At 38.9% G+C, this 9,375-nt stretch overlaps 1 non-coding gene across 1 annotated transcript; it reads left to right on the plus strand.

Annotated features, from left to right (window-relative positions):
* Positions 1–3,621: 3,621 nt before the first annotated feature.
* Positions 3,622–3,742, plus strand: LOC142441662 (small nucleolar RNA SNORA26). The gene has a single exon (XR_012783020.1). It is a non-coding gene; the product is annotated as a small nucleolar RNA SNORA26 (small nucleolar RNA).
* The last annotated feature ends 5,633 nt before the right edge of the window (positions 3,743–9,375 follow it).

Raw genomic sequence — 9,375 nt, forward strand, 5'->3', positions numbered from 1 at the left:
GTTTTTGGATCCAGTGTCATTGGAAACATCTCAACACTGGCAGGAGTCTCTCCACCAGGGTGGGTCTATGTGTGTTGTCAGGTTCTATGTCTCCCAGTGTGTGAGCAGTGTTTCTTCTATCTCCAAGGAGGAAATACCAGTTTCCCAGAGTTCTCAGGAGAAGGCCATGCCCACACAGAAGCCTTATTGGCTATGATCCATTGACAGACTAGACTCCACTCCTACACTCTCATCCTCAAATTGACAAATGATTATATATCTACCACAATGTAATAACTCTGAATATCAATGATCTGAATTCATCCATTAAATGACAAAGGCTAGCAGACTGGATTAGAAAGCATAACCCATCGATCTGTTTTCTGCAAGAGGCACATCTTAAGCTTACTGAAAAAAATAGGTTGGGGATCACAAGCTGGTGAAAAGTATACCAAACAAATACCAAACAGGCCAGTTGGTGGGAAGTCTTATGTATCTACTGGCTTGTACGCATCTCTGTGCTGGCAGGGGTCTCAATGTAGCTTCTCCAGCTCCAGAGATTACAGGCTATAGCAGCACAGTGCCATATATCTTGTCAGTACAGCATCTCTCAGGGAATGAGCAATGAGTCTCTCCCACTTCCAAGAAGAAAATCCAGGAATTCCTAGAATCCTCAGGGGAAGGCCATGCCCAAACAGAGGCCTCATTGGCTATGACCTGATTGACAGACAAAATTCCACACTTTCACTCTTAATCCACTCAAGTCCCAAATTGACACCAGATTATCTAACTACCACAATGGGCACAATATAATGCACAAGGAAACAGTAGGTCAAGAGCCGATGAACACAATAAATATATATGCTCCCAATAAGAGACCCATGAAATTCAATCAAATTCTTCAAAAGATGAAATATGAAATCACAGGTTCAACAACCATAGTAGGTGATTTCAGTACACTGCTTTCTGAGAAAAATAGATCAATGGGAAAGAAGCTCAACAAGGAGACCACCGAACCAAACTCTACAATTCTGCAACTTGACCTGATAGACATATTTAAAGCTCTCATGCAAATGCAAAAGAATTCATATTCTTTTCAAGTGCCCATAGCATGTAATCGAAAATAGACCATATGCCAGGACATAACTCAAGTCTGAGTAAACTCAAACATGTAGAGGTCAGACTTCTCTCTCTGACCACTACACTATAAAGCTGGAAATCAATAAATGGAAGATAAGAAAAATCAAGGGCAAACACTTGGAAGATGAACAACTTTCTTCTTCAAAATGAGTAGATACTGGCCAAAATTAATTAGAGACAAAATTAAGAAGTTTTTAGGAGCTAAAGAAAATGAGAATACAATGTACTAAAACCTACGGGATACACAGAAGCAGTTATCAGAGGATTTCTGATAGTAATAAATGCATATACAAAGAAGGAAGAGAGGTTTATGGTCAATACTCTATCACAAAACCTCCTTCATTAGAACATATTCAACAGAATAATCCCTCTAATAGCAAAATAAAAGAAATAATAAAAATCAGGGTGGAGATAAACAAGTGGGAAAACTACGTAAAAAATGAATGCAGTAAAAAGCTGTTTTTTGGAAAGGATTAGCAGAATTGACAAACCAGTGCCAAACCTAACCAAAGACAGGAAGGAGAAAACACCAATAGCCAGGATGAGGGATGCAACGGGAAATTATAGCGGACCCTAATAAAACTGAAATAATAAATGCACAGTATTATAAAGGTCTGTTCTCCAGTGAATAAAACAACTTGAAAGACATGGACAAATACTTGTAAAAACAATCCCTCCCAAGTTTATCCCATATATATGTCAAGAACCTAAACAGACCCATTGGAAAAGGAGATATGGAATTACCAACTAAAAAAGCTCCCAGCCCACACAGTTTGACAGGAGAATTCTACCAAACATTCAGGGAAGAGCTGACACCAATTCTATACGAGCTCTTCCAGAGCTAGAAAAGGACAGCAAACTCCAAAACTCATTTTAAGAGGCTAATGTAACAGTGACACTCAAAGCGGGCAAGAATCCCACGGGAATAGATAACCGCAGACTGATATCTCTAATGAACATCGATTCAAATATCCTTAAGAAAATGCTGGCCAATAGAATACAAAAGTATATAAAACAAGTGATTGATCATCACCAAGTGGTATTATATCAGGGATGTAGGGATGGTTCAACATCTGAAAGTCTATTAATATTATCCATCATATTGACAACTGAAAGACAAGAACCACATGAAAATTTTAATTGATGCAGAAAAGGCAATTGACAATATTCAACACTCAGAAAGTAATATTTGAAGGAAATTACCTCAATATAATATAAGCTATATATGAAAACCCATTAGCCAGTGTTACAATCAATGAAGAAAAGAAATAAAATTATCCCACTGATAAAGGGGTCAGGCAATGATTCCCCTTGTCCCCACTTTATTCAACATCATTCTGGAGATCTTAGCTAATAACAGAAGGCTCCAAAAAGACATCAAAGATATTTGTCTGGGGAAAGAAGTGAAACTATCATTATTATCAGCTGATATTATTCTATATATTGAAAACTCCAAAGGCTAAACCGTAGGAGCTCTGGAAGCGGTAGAATAATATGGTAGAGTGGCAGCATACAAGAGCAACAAACAGAAGTCAATTGTATTGCTACATATATTGGATAAGATCCCAGAAAAGGCAATCAAGAAGGTAGCACCCCTTACAATAGCCGAGCATGAATTGAGGGATATACATAATATAGATAGATAGATGGATAGATAGATAGAGATATATATCTGTATTACAAAACAGAACATTATAGACACCAAAAGTTATCTTCACACATGAAAGAATATCCCATGCTCGTGGTTCAGAAGACTCAATATTGTAAAGATGTCAATCCTACCCAGGGCACAATATAAGTTCAATGCAGTCCTGATACAAATACCAGCATCATTTTTCAAAGAAATGGAAAAACTGACCACCAGCTTCATATGTAAAGGGAAGAAGCCCAGAATTAGCAAAGACCTCCCCAAGAAGAATAAAGTCAGAGGGCTTCTTGCATTACCTGACTTGCAAACCTATTACACAGCCACAGTGATTAAAACAACATTTTACTGGTGTAATGACAGATACACAAGCCAATGGATAGGAACAGAAAATCCAGAAACAAAATTAGCAGCAAACAGACAACTGGCCTTTGATAAGGGCCCCCAAAGCATCAAATGGGAGGTGGACACCTCATTAACAAATGGTGCTGGAAAAACTGGATATCTACATGCAGAAAAATAAAGCAGGATCCTTACCTCACTTCATACACAAGAACAAATTCAAGGTGGTTCAAACCTCAAGATAAAACCCTAAACAATTAGGATTATCAATGGGAGAATTGGGACAAACCTAAGAACCCTGGTGCAAGTAGTACATGGGCTACAAGAAATAAGGAAGTATACACTCACAGAAAAAGATAAAATAGACAAGTGGGGCATACTAAAGATAAAACACCTGTGTACATCAAAAGACTTCATCAAGGGAGTAATAAGAGAGCCCACAGACTCCAAAAAGATATTCAGCAATGACATGTCAGGCAAATGGTTATTACTAAAATCTACAAAACTCTGCAAGCTTACAATAAGAAAAAACCCAACTTTTTAAGAGGCTAACACAGAAGGGTAAAGCAAGTCTCCATAAAACCCAGAGATAAGGTTGGTTAAATTCTTCTTTGAATCCTGTCTGGAGTCACAACTGAAAACAACAACAACAACAACAAAAACAACTGCCTTCTAAGGAAGTAGGCAAAAGACAAGAACAGAAGATTCACAGGAGAGGAAATTGAATGGCCAATAAATATGAGAAAGTGTTCCCAATCATTAGCCATCCAGGCAATGCAAATTGAAACAACTCTAAGATACCACCTAACACCCTCAAAAATAGCTCAATTCAAAATATCAGAAAGCAACAATTTTTGGAGGGGATTTGCTGAGATAGGACCTCTCATCCACTGCTGGTGGTGTTATAGATATGTACAGCCACTGTGTAAAGCAATTTGGCATTCCCAAAACAGATGGAAATCAAGTTACCTTCCTACCCAGCAATCCTCCTACTGGGAATTTATCCAGAAGTAAGAAACAGATCATGACCAGACATGTGTGCTCCAATGTTCATTGTGGCATAGTTCACAATCACAAAGAATTGGAAACAGTCTAAATCAAAAGACAAATTGATTTTAAAACTCTGTTATGTTCACACAATGAAGTAGTATGCATCCCTAAAAAGCAGTGATGGGAACATGAAGCATATCTTCTCATGGAAAGAGTTGGAGGGTATTATGCTAAATAAAGGTACTCAAGCACAAACGGACAAGTATAACATGGGTCCTCTGAGGTAATTTTAAGCAGAATAATGGGCATAGAGGAAAATACACATAACACACAGCTCCTGGGCTAAAGTTCAGGTACTCTGTCAGGGGTCAGACCAAACCAACGGATATATATGGCATCAAAAATAAAAAGAAAAAAAATTTAAAGGCAGATAGAATTTCCTCCTCTCTCATGCATTTATGACCCACATAGGGAGGAGGGAAGCAAAAAGATGGTATTGGGAGAGCAGGGCACTAATCCACTCATGGAGAGGGTATTGTTTAAGTCTCCAAAGGAAAGGGAAAGAGAGACCTTATTCCAGTGGGTCAATTCTTGAGGGTGATGTACCTGCACAGAGCAACTCATTAACAGAGTTCTGCAGGTCTGGCCCCAGCTTGAGATATGATTTCCCTTTCCTAGATGACAGTGATACAGAGGACAGCACTGAAGATATAGCCTAGAGAAAGAAACTAAGAGGGAAAGAGAGAGAGAGGGAGAGAGAGAAAGAGTCCTCATTTGGGCACACCTAGCCTTGAGGATGATATTCCTGCTAGGAGCAGCGAGGACCCCAGGGCCGGCCTCAGCTCTAGACATAATGCCTCCTACCTACATCACAGTGGTACCGAGGACAGCACCAAAGATACACTGTGGGGAGTGCAGCCGGTTTGACCAGCCCAAATTGGGGTAAACCTAGAAGGAGTAACAATAGATGAGCAATGGGAACAAAGCCATGAAGTCCCTGAGGAATCCCCAAAGTATACCTGACTCGGGGGGCAGTGTTTGGCACTGTATCTGAACAGGTTGAAGGATACTAACAAAGGTCAGCAGTTAGATTTGGAACAATTTATATTCTCTCTCTCTCTCTCTGTTTCTCTCCCATGTCTATCTATAGAAGATAGGAAGGATAAGCAATCCCAGGAATCAGCAATGGGGGTGTGGGAGAGGAGGAGGGAGGAGGAGAACAGTGAGCCAATAACATCAGGGACAGGAGAATAACAAGGGATCTCAAATCAATGGTGAGGAGGGTGCAGTGTTCCTGGTTGTGTTTGATCACTGTAATATATCTGAGAGGAATTACTGAGTGGTGAACAATGGGTGAAGATGATAGTGGGGCAGGAGGAAAGAAAAAAGAAATAGAGGAAATAAATTATATATGTGTGTATAAATATAAATATGTATGCAAATATGTAAATATATAAAGATAGGTGTATATTCAGGGTACAGTACAGCACTGATGAAACACATAACTATCATCTAGTTTTTTTTATTAAATACTTTTATTGGGGTTCTTACATCTCTTATCACAATCCATACATTCATCCATTGTGTCAAATGCATTTGCACATATGCTGCCATCATCATTTTCAAAGAATTCTCCTCCCACTTGAGCCCCTGATATCAGCTCCCCATTTCTTCCCCCTCCTTTCCCCGCCCACCCTCCATCACAAACTCTTCATAAATTATAGATTATTATTTTCATATCTTACATCATCCTCCATCACCCCTCACCCACTTTTGCATTGTTCATCCCCCTGGGAGGGGGTTATATGTTTATCCTTGTGATCGATTTCCCCTTTCTTCCCCCACCCTTCCCTAATCTTCCTGGTATCTCTACTTTCACTGTTGTCCCTGAGGGGTTTATCTATCCTGGATTCCCCGTGTTTCAGACTCTTATCTGTAGCAGTGTGTGCATGTTCTGGTCTAATCTGATTTGTAAGGTAAAATTGAGGTCATGACAGTGGGGTGAAGGAAGCACCAAAGAACTAGAGGGAAGTTGTGTGTTTCATCATTGCTATACTGTACCCTGATTGGCTCTATTTTTAAAAAATATCTCCTTCCCCCACTATTACAGCCTTAGTTTTACATTACTAATTTTGCTAGACCTGCATATGTTCAATTGTATAATTTAGTTATTTGATGCATGGATTCCAAGATAGATAAACCCTTCAGAAACAGTAATGGGAGTAATGATTCCCTGAGGGCACAGGAAGAGAGGTGGTTGGAGAAGGGAGGTAAGGGGGAATTGATAGCAATGATAACTGTATAACCCCATTCAAGGGGAACAAACAACAGAATTATAGGTGAATGGATACATTAGAGGTGTAAGATAGTTCAATAATAATAATAAATACTACTAATAATGATATACTGTATTTTAAGGGTTCATGGGAGTGGTAGGGGAGGGGAGGGAGGGGATAAAGGAGCATAGATGTCAAAGAGTTCAAGAAGAAAATAACTGTTTTGAAAATGATGGTGGCAGCAATTATACAATTATGCTTGATCTAATGGAAACAATGGATTTTTATAATATCTATAAGAGCACCTAATAAAATGATAAAAAGAACAATATTACAAGCAGGATATTTACATTGCTGTAATCCATCAGCCTTATTCAAATTCTTCCAATTTTGCCCCTTGTATTAGTCTGGGTACTTTAGAGAAACAAATCCACAGACACTCATGTATAAGAGAGAGTTTTATATATAGGCTAAGTGTTCATCAAGAAACCATCCCAACCCAGTGCTGCCCAAGCCCATAAGTCTAACATTAACCCATATGTCCCAACACCAATCCACAAAGTCCTCCTCCAGCTCACAAAGCAGATGCAATGGCACTGATTGCAGGAGGAAAGCCGAGTCAGTGAATGTATAAGCATCTCAGCGCTGGCAGGGGTCTCCATATGGCTGCTCCAGCACCCAGGGCTGCATGGGGGTAGGTCCATGTGGTTTCTCCTTGGGAATGCCTTGCAGGAAGTCAGCCTTGCAAGCTGAAGCTAGGAACTGCTAAGGCAGCTGCACCCTGGTCTAACCATCACAAAGCAAGAGAAAGACGAGGCTCACTGAGCCATTTATCCCTCTGCCCTTCAATTAATCCCCCAAGTGTTTATCAGCCGGGTTGATACAATTAACTAACTCACCTCTAGTCCTACAATGTGTGTATCATGTTATCTGTAATCAAATCATATATGTTTGTTTATGTATCAAACACTTTAGCCAAGAAGCTGAACAATTCCAAATTTTTCAAAACTTTAAATTTTTATTGTGAATTAGCTGGGAGCATACATATTAGAATATCATTTTTGTATTCAACAGCTTAAACAACTTTTAAACCTCCCTATGGATTGTCCTATATCCTATTTGCCCTTTCCCCATCTTCCTCTTATAGAATAGTATCTTCCTTTCATCTGAGTTAACACCTATACACTGTAGCATACTATTTCATCTACCTTCTCCCTCTCAGGTAACCATCAAAGTCTCTTCCTTTTGGTAAGAAAAATATGATTGCTATTCTTTTCGTAAAAGTGGTCTCATAAAATATTTGTCCTTTCGGACTAACTTCACATAGCATAAAGTCTTCTAAATCCATCCACATCATGAGGTGTTTCACAATTTCAGCATTATTCTTTAATAATGCTTGGTATTCTTTTGTGTATATATATCAAAGTTTATTTATCCACTGTTCCACTGATGGGAATTTAGGTTGTTTACATCTTCTTGCTACTTTGAAGAGGGCTGCAATGAACATGAGTATGTTCATTCTTTGTTCCTTATTTTTGTAGGGATATGCCAAGTAGTGTGATTGCTGGGTCATATGATATTTCTATTTCCAAAAGTTTGAGGAAGCTCCATAGCTACATTGGTTGTACTGTTTCACAGGCACATCAGCAGTATATAAAGGATCGAATCTCTTCACCCCACATCCAGCATTTATTGTTTTCTAATTTTTGAGCATTGCTATCAATGTCAATGTGAGATGGTATCTCATCATTGTTTTGATTTGCATCTTTCTGGTGACTAGTGATCATGGTAAGATGTTTGCCGGCAGCTTGAATGTCTCCTTTGGTAAAATGCCTGTTCAAGTCTTCCGTCTATTTTTTCAGTTGGGTTTTTCATCCTTTCCTCGCTGAGGTATTGTAGTTTTCAATATATTTCAGAGATTAGTTCCTTGTTAAATATGTCAATACCAAAATTTCCCCTCAGTCTGTGGATTTTCTTTTTCACTCTTGGTGAAGCCTTTTGATGAATATGAGTGTCTGATTTCAGCATGTCCCAGTCATCTATTTGGTCTCCTATTGCACGTGTGCTTTTAATTATGTCTGACAATGTGTTTATAACATATTAAGACCGCTGAGTTGGTCCCTAATTTTTCATTGATTATCCTTATATTTCTAGGATTTACATTTAGGTCTTTAATACATCTTGAATTCATTTTTGTATGTGGGGTAAGGTATGGGTCCTGTTTCATTTTTCCAAAAGTGGAAATCCAGTCTTGCTAACATCATTTGTTGAAGAGACTCTCTTCTTCATTAATGTCTTTTGACCTTCTGTTTAAAAATTTTAAATATGGATTTATTTCTTGATTTGCTATTCTATTCTGATCCTCTATCTTTTATTCATTGCACCAGTACCAGGTTGTTATGATTACTATAGCTATCTAGTAGGTTTTGTAGTTGGAAAGTGAGAGGCTTTCTGCTCTTTTCTTATTTAGCGGTGGGCTTAAGACCGAAACCCCATATTGTGAGAAGCAGCAGATGACTGCTGTGGTGGTCTTTGGATTTGGTTCAGATCTCTTGCCTTGAATGTGCCCAATATACGGTGGGCTGGGATTAAGATGTACTTAACAATTTCAATGATTATGGTTAGGTGCCATTGAGCTGATTCTGACCATAGTGACTTTATGCACAATGGAAAAAAATACTTCCTGGCCCTGTGCCATTCTCAGAATTTTCCTATGTTTGAGCCCATTGGTACAACCCCTATTTTAAGCCATCTTCTTGAGGGCCTTACTCTTTTTCATCGCCCCTCTACTTTACTAAACATGATGTCCTTCTCCAAAGACTGGTCTGTCCTGAGAACATGTCCAAAGTATGTAAGAAGAAGTCTTGCCATTCTTGCTTCTAAGGAGCACTCTGGTTGTGCTTTCCCCCAAAGAGATTGGTTTGTCCTTTAGCATCCACGGTACTTGGAATATTCTCCAGTATCACAATTCAAATGCATCCCTTTTTCTTCCTTAGTGAATGC

This window comes from Tenrec ecaudatus, chromosome 2, assembly GCF_050624435.1.
Source record: "Tenrec ecaudatus isolate mTenEca1 chromosome 2, mTenEca1.hap1, whole genome shotgun sequence".
NCBI classification, from domain to species: domain Eukaryota; kingdom Metazoa; phylum Chordata; class Mammalia; order Afrosoricida; family Tenrecidae; genus Tenrec; species Tenrec ecaudatus.